Here is a 13,301-nt window from a genome sequence, read left to right as displayed (position 1 = left end):
TACTCTAGCAATTAGGTGAAAATGCAAGCTAAAATGTTTCTGAATTGGTTACAAATAAATATATGACAGTTGTTTCAAGTGAACATTTGGCAAACTATCTTATGAGAGAAACACAATACTTTATAATCAAGAAAATAAATTTATTGAGAGGTGGTCTCTGTTTTTATATTTCTGGAGTGACAAAGTAAATGACAACATTTTTCCTTTTCATTTACTTATGGTATTATAGAGTTTTTGTTATGCTGTCTCTCTCTGTTCTCATATGTCATTCTCCAGGGGGGGGTTTCTTTTCTTTTCTTCTTTCCCTTGGGTTTTTGTTTTTTTGCACAAGAAGCAAAGGTGTTTGATGTATAGTGGTTTTTGCTGCATATTGTTACAACACAATTTCAATTTTTAAAAAAATTAAAAAGTAACAAGCAAACATTTGAAAAAGTGGGATTTGTTCTGCTAATTAATAATGAAATGAATGGGCTCCATTTGTTGTATTTTTTTATTGTTATTACAAAATGAATGCACACACACGCACAGCCTGCCAACTGGCAATGCTATAATAAGCAGTGCAACTGCTTTTCCTGACGGAAGTGACCAAGGTTCATGATCGGGGGGGGGGGCGTCTTTTGCTGAGGTCAACAGCTGAAATACGACAATGGCTGAAGCAAGGAGGGTTGCAGAAAGGCCATTTAGCAAAGACCTGTTTGGCAGGCTCCTTGAGAGGTAAGAGGTGCTAAACCTACCAGAGAGGTGTAGCAAAATTCCAGGGGTCCGGGATTGATGTAACCATGTAAAAATCAAGCAGAACAAAATGTCTAGCAATGGTTCTGAACATCTTTGTTATGTTAGCACTTTTCATTCAGTACAGTATTGCCCCTCTTTGTAAGGCTATTCAGACTTTATTGAAGAAGTCTCCTCAACCGTTTCATGGTGATGAATGAGTCGCGCTGGGGGAGAGCATCTACTGTACTGTGAAATTAACTCCATCTTCACCAAATTCCAGCACAGAAGTCAACAAGGCAAAACAGACTCTCAGAATTCCATCACTGCAAAACACTAGAACAGCCATATAATATTTTCCCTTCATTTTTAAGACTTGCTTTAGAAAATCTATATATTCATGTTTCTCCCAGCTTCAAAAGCATCAAGACTGTACTAACCTCAGCAAAAGACACCCCCCCCGCCCCCGATCATGAAGCTACTAATTGCTGGATGGTACTGTCCTGCTGTGGGTTAAACCACAGAGCCTAGGACTCTGTGGATCAGAAGGTTGGCGGTTCAAATCCCCGCGACGGGGTGAGCTCCTGTTGCTCGGTCCCTGCTCCTGCCCACCTAGCAGTTCGCAAGCACGTCAAAGTGCAAGTAGATAAATAGGTACCGCTCCGGTGGGATGGTGAACGGCGTTTCCGTGCGCTGCTCTGGTTCGCCAGAAGCGGCTTAGTCCTGCTGGCCACATGACCTGGAAGCTGTACACCGTCTCCCTCGGCCAATAAAGCGAGATGAGCACCACAACCCCAGTCAGCCATGATTGGACCTAATGTTCAGGAGTCCCTTTACCTTTACTGTCCCACTATTACCTAAAAAGCATGTTTCTAGGATGGCTGTAGTACACTTTCTAGGAAAAGATAGGTTAAAAAATAAACTGTACAGTGGTGAGAGGGAGAAGACTGGGAAGAGGAGCTGTTGGAAGCTCAAAGAGGTCACAGGGCTTAGTAAGCAGGAAGAGGCTGTGGCAGACTCTGAGGCAGAAGCTGAAGCTGGAGAAGAGTCAGGCCAAGAGGCAGAGATGAGGCGGGCTGCCGAAGAAGCCAGGGAATCTCCTGCTCCTGTTGTGATCAGCTCCCTCCCCTGTAGTCTCCCAGAACCCGAAGAGGTATGAAGAGGGTGAAGCAAAGACAGACAGGATGAAGGAGATTACTTGGGAAGCATAGATGCCCAAGCACCCACAAAATTCCCCATGAAGGAGCCTGGCACCCACAAATTCCAGAGCCATGCACACTGCATGGCACCCACCGTCATGAGGCCAAATTGGCACTCCTGTTGGGAAGGAACAGAGTTGTGGGAATGTGGGGACCTTCAGTTCTCACAACTGCCTCATTGAGGCAAGACCCACTAGGAAGAGTTGCTGTGATCACTAGGCCTGAGCGGCTTTGTTTCTTTGACTAAAGAGTTAACTTCACTGACACCTTGAGAGTTATTGCTGACCTGTTCCTGATATCCGCCCTGACATTTCATTAAGAACATAAGGTTCAGAGTGAGCAAAGTCCTCTGATTTCAGTGGGACTTTCTTCTATGTAACTGTGCATAGGACTATAGCCTACTTTTTCATTACACGGACCCAGGTTCTCCATGTAGCTTGAGCAATGGAACCTCATGATCTGGGTGATCCAACGATTCATCCTGATAACATAATGCTTAAGCTTGTGAAATGGCATCTCTGGGGACTCCTTTGTGTACCTGCTTTGAAATACCTAACCCTCAATTCATGCAGAGAAGAATACAGCATGCCAGCATTCTTACCTTTGTTACACTGTAGAATCTAACAATATTTAACTGGTGAAGTCATTTTGGTTTCCAAACCTGTGTCACAAATATGCTTGGGAACTTAGGGAAGAAAAGAAAGAAAGAAAGAAACAATGCTCTTATTCATGACATCAGATCCAGCTCCATGGAAACATGTTGTGATGACAAAAACACACAGAGAGAGATTGCAAGGTCATAAGTCACACTCAAAAGAAGAGGCAAGAGAGAAACTGTAAGTTTAATGAATAACATGTATCAGCCTCAAAAGGGAAGGTGGAAAGCAAAGAGCAACAAAGCACCTGAAGTTAAATACCCTCCAAAGTACTTCAGATCCATTTCATCTTCAAGTGAAGTAGCTCTTCAAGAGTAGAAAGTTCCAGAGGGCTCACTTTGCAAGAAATTGAGGGAAATCACATATATTGCCACTGAAAAGGAAAGATTCCACAATGGATCTGTCAGGAATAGCAAGGATCTTTCCTCTCCTTGCAAGGAAGTTGCCAGCTTTTTTCTAGAAAGTAGGGATGGTGTGATTATTCATTATTTTCCTCTCCCAATGTGAAACATTAAAAATTCTCTGTTGCACATGACTGTCATGAACAGGCAGGCAGGTTGAGAATTGTGAAGAATGATTTAGGTTTAGGTTTGGAGGATGCTGAAAAATGCTATTCTGTTTGGTGGGATTTTATCATAAATACAATAAACACACAGGGTACAATGTGAAATTTGGTTTTCCTAATGGTCTTAAGTATTCAGCTGATTTAAGTGCTGATTTTCTGTATTTGTACAGCTATTATTTTTATTGCGTTGTTTCGTATGACTGGCCCAGTTGTCACCAGGGCACCAGAAGGCCAGAGGTAAGGCGACAGCTGGCAGTGGCAGCAGGGGGCGAGGGCTGGGCACCCTCAGAAAAGAAATTGAGGGTCCCAGGCCCCTCGGGCCCCCTAGAGTTTGTGCCCTGCCTCTGCTCCAGAACACCCTCCCAAAGGAGAAATGCCAGGGCTGCAATTCTTGACATTTTAGGAAAGTTGTTAGAAATCTTTCTCTTTCACCAGGCCTTATCCTAAGCTCCTGGGATTCCAGCACTGTAGATTTGGCTTCCTGCATTTACCATTATTGTGTTTTATGGATTTAAATGTTGATGTTTTGTTGATTTCCATTCCTGTAATTTATTGTTGTAAATGGCTTTTTGAAATATAGGGCCCTGCAAAAAAAACAAAACAAAAACCCAGCCCCACCTCCTTAATTTCACTAGGGGCCATATACTGACACTCCAGACCCAAGATGCCCCAAATTATAGCCTCCCTTCAGACCTAAGTGGCCCCTTAATTTGACTGATCTTCTGTTCCTACAGCCTCTGTTTCCCTTGTGTTGTCATCCAGCCAAGGTCTTGAATGCCTCCTGTTAATGGTTCTGTGCCCCAACTGTTCTCTTTTACAAGGGAGAGTCTCTGTTTTTGGTAACTGGTAAATCATTGTTCATATTTTGTTCCTATTTTTGCTTCAAGTAAGAGTTGTTGTTTTTACCTAAGCATCCTCAGGGTGATTCACTTTCAAAATTTTAAAATGAAATGAAACCAAAGTTACAAAAAATAGCCAGCAGTTTTTCACCGGTGTGTGTAATAACAAACAGATGCTGAATGGAAAGGCTAGTTTTGTTCAAATGCTTTTTGCTTTGCTCAGTATCCTTCAGATGTTTACCCAACGCAGGAACATGCCTCGAAATTTCAACTTTGTATACCTTTAGAAACTCGACTGAGTCACAGGGCATGTGCAATTTTGCGACCCACCAAGCCAAAGGCAGCCCACCACATCCTCAGCATTTCTCAGGATCTAGTGAAGTCTGTGACTGCATGCCTCAATACATTTGCTATGATTTAAGGCACTGCGAGATTCTTTGAATCCCTTCTCTTTTGGCTGCCTGCCTAGAGCTTCAAGCGAGGGTGGAGGTGGGGACAAAGGGTTGCTTACCACCTGACTGTCTGCAGTTCAGGGCTGGTGGTCTGTATTTTGCCTGGCGAGTCCCAGTCTGTGCACACTTGGTTTGGAGAGTCGACGGCTTCCATCAGCGTCACACGTGGTAGCAGGGGCTGCGGAGTCCTTACCCCAGGGCTTGTCATGTGCTTGTTCATAAGAAAAGAATCACAGGGTCGTGGTGCTTTAATCGGTTGGGCTCTGCTTTTCCTCTTTCTTCCTGCGCGTGAAAGACATAACAGGGAACTACCAGAGCAGAAGTAAGATGTGTTTTGTTAGTTGTCTGAAGCCCTGGGGCCCGGAACCGGATAAGTCCTGATATTATGCCTGGATTGAGCAAAAAATAAATCCATTTTGTTTCCTACAAACATTTAGCCATTAAAAAAAAATATGACATAGAAAAACAGGCCTCACTGTCTGCATGCCTTCTTGTAAAGCTTGCATTGTGGAAGTGTCAGAAGCATTAGCTCATTTGGCATACATTTTGCAAGCTAACGCTTCTCCTTTAATTCTCCCTGGGGACAACATGTCTGCTTTCCAAATAAAAAGAAAAAAACAGGCTGAAGAAGGTGAAGGGGTGTTGCCACAGACCCTGCTGCTTCTCTAATGATATATATGATACATACCTACTCTAATCCAGTGCACTAAGAAACATTGGGGTGTGTTTATAAGGTCCTTCAACATTCTTTGGGTGCATCTGAAAAACAATCCTATGTTGTGAAAGCTGTTATACAAAATATGCAGAATTGTGTGTTAGAATGCTGGGCAACACAACTTCAGATTAAAGATGAGGTACAATTTTAGTGTAATGAAATATAATAAAAGAAACAAATGTAATAAACCAGCATACCTGGGAGTCACCAGGGAGACCTTGCTGATGTGCTAGTTCACTACATGGGAGCCGGGAGACTTATGTTTCAAAAGGGAGAGCGTTAAAGAAAATGACACACCATATTGAATCAGTAGTGGTGCAGTCGAAATTCCTACTTGGATGTCTTGAGAAGATGGCGAAGATTTTATTAGCCCTCACAAGTCACTTAATCTTTTTCCTAAGTGCTGTGGAGAGACTGCAGTTAAGGCAGACCCTAATCCTAGACTTTCCATTTGCTTGGTGTGAGGGGAAAAGAAAGAGGGGAGTAAAGCACGGAAGCAGCTGCAAGTCTGTTGGCTGGCCTTCTCTTGGCCCTTGGTCCCTTGGACAGTGGCAGGGGCCAGAATGGGCCTCTCTCCTCTCAGCTCAACAGAGATCAGATAATATGCCGACTCACACTTCCCACCGGTATCCTTGCAAATTCCCAGAGAAGCCCAGAGAAGTGTAGATTTCCATGAGGATGATGACAAGCCTTTTCTTAAGTCTCTTCACAGAGTTCCTATCACCTTTCTGAGTCCAGCACAACCTTCCTCAACCTTATGATTCTGTCCTTATTGCCACCATCACTCTGCTCATTACCTTCACTCCTCCAGTTCTACCACTCTCCTGTTGTCTGAAGCACCCCCTCATCCACCCCCACTTTCTTCCTCCTTTCCCCCCATTCCTGGCCAGAGAATGCCTGAAAGTTGCCACTTCTCTTCCTTCACAGCATCCATCTTTCCCATGAAGTTTTTGACTGACATTTCCAGTCCTCGCTCAAAATGAAAACTAAGCCTATGCAAAATGAATTTAATTTGGATGGAGCCAATCTGTATTATTCTTGCTTCTCTCCCCTGCCCACCCCTCTGCCCCTCTTATCCCTCCCACTGTTGCAGTTTATCTTGTAAGCTCTTCAGGGCAGAGAGCTATCCTTTTGTACTTATTCTGTAAGGCACTATGTAAATTGATAACACTATAGAAAATTAATAACTATAATAATAATGCTTTATACCTCAAATCCTCTGAATTCAAATATAGTTAAATATAGTTAAATATATTCAAATATATTTAATTATAGTTAAAACCCCATGCTCATTTTTAAGAGAAAGATAGGAATTAAAGGAATTAACGGGCAACAGGAATTAAAGGGCAATGCATCTGCATTGCAAATTGCACACACCTGAGCAGACATCTTGATCTCAGTCTACCAGGATCCCCCCCCCCCCACTAACAACTAATCCTTATGCTAAGCAGCATCAAAGCTGAAATCATTCCTAAAACTGGAAAGGAATCCCTTCCCTTTTAAACCAATCTGGTGAAAACACTGTCATTTACCTTTGTCCTTGTCTTCCTTCCAGGCAGGTCACGGAAGGGAACCCTTTCAAAGGAGCCCCCGCATAGAAGCAGCCCAAACCTCAGATGGAAAGCGTTGATGTTTACTTCATTGAATGCAGCAGCACAATGTGGAAACCACACATTTAAAAAACCCAACTTTCGCTACAACTCTATAAATCAGCCCAGATGCATTTTGAAATGTTTCCCAAGGTCAGCTGAAAAAGTTTTCTGCAAGCCTAAGAAACTCTTTGGATGAACACAGTCTTTGTTCTTCTGATTTTATAAGCACATTCTGTGAGCCAGGCATGCTTCACGTGGTTTCTGGTTTCACACTGAACATGTTACACAGCTCTAATGAGCTTCAGACTTTATGCACCAGGAACTGACATTGGTGTTCCTGTGCACTGTTCTAGGAATACGCCCAGATTGGCTTTCATAAGCATTTCACAAGCCATGATACACGAGTTCAGAAAGTTAACATACACCCAAGCCTTTGCAGGCCGTTTTTCACATTGCAGAGATCAAAAACAGGTTTTCCATCAGGTACACGCACAATGGGGAGCAGCAGCCAATCCAAGTTCCCACATCTTTGGTGTAAATCTTAAAAGAGCAGTGTATGAAGAACCTCTGAGAGTCCACCCATGGAAGCAACAGTTTGCTCTTGAGCACCATATATATATATATTTGACTAGCATTATGCAAGCCATCATTTTTTATTTGTATTCTCATACACTGCTCAGCCCTGTTCAGTTCTCATACATGGCTCCAGGCAGCTTTACTCTTAATATGCAGTAGCATGTTATGTCAGAGACACAACAAAAATAGGACCAATATCCTGCAAAAGCCAGTGGGAGGTGCTGCGGACCTCTGTACTGATACACATTGTGTCCCCTCTGCTGCTAAGTCTGATTTTTTACTTGAATACTCTGTTGTGTCACTTAGACATCCACAAATCCACTCGCAGCTTTCCATGGGAGAGTGCACCCAGCTGTCGGGTGAGCAGAACATCTGGCAGCACACAGATCCAGTTTCCAAGCAAGTGAGCAGGAATCCCTTCGGAGCAGTGGGAGAAACCAAGCCTCTAGTGTTTCTTACCTTCTCCATAGCCTGGTTTGCACACGAATGGCTGACAGTGGTGTGGTTAAGGACTGGTAGTAACCACAAAGAATGGCTGGCTAGAAAAATGAAGCCAACACTTGTGAGGCTCTGGGGTCACTCTTTATGATGCTCTTTTGTTTTTTTTTTGTTTTTTTATAAAATTTTTATTGGGTTTTCCGCTTTTATAAAGACAATACAGACACAAAAATAACACAAGACACAAACATGTATAAATTCAGCAGATCCTCGTTTCATAACCTTGTTCCCTGACTTCCCCCCACCCCCCCTCGTGCATCCCAATTCCCAAGATTATATCAGCAAGTTGGTATTTCTCCTCTTAACCATCTTATTCATTTTATTACCTCTTTTCTAATAAAAAAAATTAATTTTCCTAAGTTGGACTTAAGTTCTCTTCCGTCGATTTTTCATTTTATCTTAATTAAAAGTCATATTAACCAAACCTGAAAGTCTTAAGAGTTTTTAAGAATCTCCTCTTCCCTCCCTCCCATCCCCGGTTTTTGTCCCTTCCCAATAAAAATCCAAAGTCAAGATTCTCAGCCTGGGTTCCTCACGTCCGAGGCTTTCAAGTCTCTTTCAGTCCCTCTCCGCCGGTCTTGTTGGTAGTCCTTTATGTCAGTCGTCGAGTCTGGAAAAAGATCTTTCACCATCAAAGCATATTCTCTTCCCACAAGGAGATTTGAAAGCAACTGCTGGAGAATTTCCACAAAGCCTGTATCTTCAAAATCAAAGTCCAAACGGAGGCCCCAATCATATTTCTTTATTTTAAGTTCCTGTATTCCATATTGTCCCAGAACCTCCTCCTTCTTCTTCTGCGTCTTTCGCAGACTTGTGGTAGATATGTTCCCAGAGTCTCCTTGCTTGTGTTCCACAGATGTCAGCTTTTGGTTGTTGCTTCCCAAGGTTACTTTCTCTTTTTCTTGTTTAGTCTCTTCCACCTCTGTAGACATTGTTTCCCATTCAGCTGTGGATTCTTTCTCATTCAGGTCCTCAATACAAACAGCAGAGTTGCCTGTTCCCAAGGTCATAGTGATAAGTTGTTTATTCATGGCTAAGCTCTGCTCTTGTAAGATTCCCACCAATTGAAACATCCTTTCGATTTCCACTAGTAACTTTCCATCCACAGCCATTGTATCCATTGTAGTTTCACAGAATTCCCCCTAGGGGGAATCTGGTTACTTATTAGTCTTTTCTCCAACAGTCCTTTAGCTTATTATTATTACTTTGTTTCCAACAATTTTGGCTCAATTATAACTCGTCTTAATCCAGAGGGATCTTAGGTAGTGATTTTCCCACTTTAAACTGCCCGTTTGGCAGCTTTGACAGCTGTCAAACTCCGCAGCTCTTACACAGGCACAAAGGCAGGACGTTCCCGAGCCCGGGAGGGGGGGTTGTTTAAAACATAAAGAGGGTCTCCAAAACTCCACTCTCCAGCACAAAATTTCCTTTAGCTAAATCTTGAAAGTTAGTGTCCTTTTTAACTCACCCCACCAAGGGTAGGCTCTCCAGCTTAGCTCTTATGTCGTTGCTTAGATCGTCTGCAAGGGGGGGGGTGCGGACTTCCTTTTAGCACACCCCCCGGTCGTCTCCAATTCAGGGTAGAATTTTTAAAGTCCCAATCCGTCTTACTCACGGGTAATTCTTTCAGTCCAGATTTTCAAGGAAGAAAGTCAGCGCTCTCTGGTCATGGCTCGCGGCTTCGCTCCACCGAGGTAGCGGTCGACTCTCAGTGCCACACCACCCCCGTATCCTCTCCGCAGCCTTTAAAAAGGCTCTTCGTGGATCAGGGGGGGCGCTTAAGGCACCCGCCGAGTCTTCAGTCCGCAGGCTTCCGCGCCTGCGGTTTTTAAGGGTCCCCGCGTCGCCGGCGCGGCAAAGACCCGTCCTCAGTAGAGCCGATTCCCTCCGCAGCTCGGAGGGAATCCGCCATTTCCAGATCGCGTCAACCCGGAAGTCCCTTTATGATGCTCTTTTGCTTCCACTTTACATGGTATCCAGAGCCATATTTAGGCATTATTCACATGAAGGGGGAAAATGTGGAGCAGCATAGCCCTCCCAGCCCTGCCATTGTCTTATTGGGGAATATCATTTGAAGCAGGGAGACTGTTCTGTGCACTGAGGATCCCTGTATGATTTAGAACCCTAGGGGATCCAGGTTTGTTTTATTTAAATCATTCATTCATGTAAACCATTGATAGTGTGCTGTGTATTTCATCTAAGTCATCCTTCTGGACCGTCTTGAGGGGCTGGGAGCTGGGGGCACTGTCATACAGTGGTTCCGCTCCTTCCTCCTGGGTCGTGTTCTGAAAGTGATGGTGGGGGATGAGTGTTCAGACCCCTGGGCTCTCACTTCTGGGGTGCCTCAGGGTTCTGTCCTCTCCCCCATGCTTTTTAACATTTACATGCAGCCGCTGGGAGAGATCATCAGGGCATTTGGGCTGGGTGTTCATCAGTATGCAGATGATACCCACCTCTACCTCTCTTTTAAATGTTTTCTGCTGCTCCAGAGAAGCGGACACGGAGCAATGGATCCAAACTACAAGAAAGAAGATTCCACCTAAACATTAGGAAGAACTTCCTGACAGTAAGAGCTGTTTGACAGTGGAATTTGCTGCCAAGGAGTGTGGTGGAGTCTCCTACTTTGGAGGTCTTTAAGCAGAGGCTTGACAACCATATGTCAGGAGTGCTCTGATGGTGTTTCCTGCTTGGCAGGGGGTTGGACTCGATGGCCCTTGTGGTCTCTTCCAACTCTATGATTCTATGATTCTATGATTCTATGATTCTATGATTCTATGAAATCAGAACCAGTGAAGGCGGTGAAGGTCCTGTGTGAGTGTTTGGAGGCGGTTGGAGGATGGATGGCGGCTAACAGATTGAGGTTGAATCCTGACAAGACAGAAGTACTGTTTTTGGGGGACAGGAGGAGGGCAGGTGTGGAGGATTCCCTGGTCCTGAATGGGGTAACTGTGCCCCTGAAGGACCAGGTGCACAGCCTGGGAGTCATTTTGGACTCACAGCTGTCCATGGAGGCACAGGTCAAATCTGTGTCCAGGCAGCTGTTTACCAGCTCCATCTGGTACGCAGGCTGAGACCCTATCTGCCTGTGGACTGTCTTGCGAGAGTGGTGCATGCTCTGGTTATCTCCCGCTTGGACTACTGTAATGCACTCTATGTGGGGCTACCTTTGAAGGTGACTCGGAAACTACAACTAATCCAGAATGCGGCAGCTAGACTGGTGACTGGGGGCGGCCGCCGAGACCACATAACACTGGTCTTGAAAGACCTGCATTGGCTCCCAGTACGTTTCCGAGCACAATTCAAAGTGTTGGTGCTGACCTTTAAAGCCCTAAACGGCCTTGGTCCAGTATACCTGAAGGAGTGTCTCCACCCCCAACGTTCTGCCCGGACGCTGAGGTCCAGCACCAAGGGCCTTCTGGCGGTTCCCTCATTGCGAGAAGCAAAGCTACAGGGAACCAGGCAGAGGGCCTTCTCGGTAGTGGCGCCCGCCCTGTGGAACGCCCTCCCACGAGATGTCAAAGCGATAAACAACTACCTGACATTCAGAAGACATCTTAAGGCAGCCCTGTTCAGGGAAGTTTTTAACGTGTGGTATTTTAGTGTATTTTTGGTTTCTATGGAAGCCGCCCAGAGTGGCTGGGGAGGCCCAGCCAGATGGGCGGGATATAAATAATAAATTATTATTATTATTATTATTATTATTATTATTATTATTATTATTATTATTATGTCAGGGCTGGGTACATAATTCTATGAAAAGCAACGGTTTCATTAAAAAACAGAACAGGTAATAATATTAATCTTCCAATAGCAGATGAATTCAACATCATTATTACAATATTCAGAACACAACTGCACAATCCACAAAGGCCTGAGAAAAGAGCCGGGTTTTACCATTTAGGCTGGCAGCAGAAGTCCTTCAGGGATTCTAGATCACAAGGAAAGCCTCCATATGTAGAGGAATCTCTGTGCTTTGGAGATTCCACAGGATGGGGGTGGAGTGGAATAAGACTTGTGGCAGCTAAATGTACTACTCTGCAACCCCTTTCATCTTTCTTGCCTCCTTCACACAAGTTACAACTTAGGATCTGCCAGGCTTTCATCAGGGTCTGATGAACAATCACAAAGTCTAAAAGGGAAGCACATGTCCACAGGGACCCAAGGACATGCCATGGGGGGCAAACAGCCCCCTGTGAATCTCTCCAGTGTGTGATACTCATCTCCTCTCAGACTTTACATCAGGGGTGGGGCAGCTAGAGAAATATCTGAGAAAAAATCTTTTGCACACCAGCAATGTTCTTTTTCAATCTCATGGTAATTTCCTGAAACTCTCCATATTCCTAGCACAGGAATAAAAGTCTAATCTCAGCACCAGAGTGTTAAAACATAAAATTATTTCCACACCCACCAAAAATGACACAGAAAAGGTTCCCTATTTTTAGAGCATTAATGCAACACATACTAGACTTTATGAATCATGAGGGGGTTCCCCCCCCCTTTTAAGAAGGACTTCAGCACATTCCCTCTTTTAAAGGAATTCAAGTACATTGGAATTATTTGGCTATTTCAACCAGTGGAATCAGCCAATGATTTTGGCTGCATCTATCATTTTGGCTTCAAGGAGGCCACTGTTAGAATCCCTCTAGCCCAGGATAGCACTGCCACTGGCATCCAGCCAGTCACTAACCCCACCCCCTCAAAAAAAAATAAAAAAATGTGGTTAGGAAAGCATAACATGATCAACCTTTCCCTGCTGGAAATTACAGTGGGTGTAGCTTTATAGTGTTTTACTGGTTAATTGAATGTTAAACTAACTACACTAAGCTATTTTACTGGCACTCCAATTTCTCCTTTCTGTGTGTCTATCCTGTACTAACAAACTATTATTAAGCCATGGTTTCTGATCTGACAGATTAAACACCAAGAATGAGGAAATCGGATGGTATGCGAAATCAACAGGGGAAGTTGGCTGAACAAATATAGCTGTGTAATTATGCTTTTATTGAGTAGAGTTCATTCTTTTAAAAGTTCAATAATCAAAGGTCTAGAAGCTTAAATAAGAAAGGCTCAAGAGCAGCTGTCCAGGTATGCATGCTGTTCTTCCCCAGAATGATAAGAATGCCTTTTCAAATTTTATTTTATAATCTTATTTACAGCATTTGTAGGCTGCTCCATAACATGAGGTATTTCCGCACAGCTTACAATAAATAAGTAAAAACAATTGAAATGCAAAATAAGACATAAAATCAAGAGCGTTGTGCGCAAAAGGTACAAAGTTTGCTTTCCAAGTATCCCTAGGTAAAGCAGAAAGCAGGGATCATCCAGCTTTGTTGGCCTACTACAACTTCCCTCAGCCTCCTGCCACTGGTCAGGGTGGTGGCGGCTGATGGAAGCTGTAGTACATCAACCCCTGTAATGCCACCGGTTACCTATCCCTGGTACAAAGCATAGAGATGTTAAGATACAGCAGAGAAAGATGGCAGGAGGGAAAGCGTGTG

The 13,301-nt window shown here is 44.0% G+C and overlaps 2 long non-coding RNA genes across 3 annotated transcripts; one reads left to right on the top strand and one right to left on the bottom strand.

Annotated features, from left to right (window-relative positions):
* Positions 1-325: 325 nt before the first annotated feature.
* LOC308585418 lies at positions 326-6,182 on the bottom strand. 2 transcript variants are annotated; one of them, XR_014007382.1, is made up of 3 exons: positions 4,217-6,182; positions 2,512-4,183; positions 326-1,047 (listed from the first exon to the last, which is right to left on the bottom strand). It is a non-coding gene; the product is annotated as an uncharacterized lncRNA (long non-coding RNA). The 2 variants fall into 2 exon arrangements; XR_014007383.1 differs by lacking the exon at positions 326-1,047 and adding an exon at positions 2,022-2,073 and having other exon boundaries at positions 2,105-4,183.
* On the top strand, positions 3,901-6,930 carry LOC308585419. Its single transcript, XR_014007384.1, has 2 exons — positions 3,901-4,017; positions 6,693-6,930. It is a non-coding gene; the product is annotated as an uncharacterized lncRNA (long non-coding RNA).
* The last annotated feature ends 6,371 nt before the right edge of the window (positions 6,931-13,301 follow it).

The sequence above is a fragment of the Podarcis bocagei genome (genome assembly GCF_964188305.1).
Source record: "Podarcis bocagei genome assembly, chromosome: 4".
NCBI classification, from domain to species: domain Eukaryota; kingdom Metazoa; phylum Chordata; class Lepidosauria; order Squamata; family Lacertidae; genus Podarcis; species Podarcis bocagei.
Note: the sequence above shows the minus strand (reverse complement) of the source record. Positions and strands in the feature narration are given on the sequence as shown.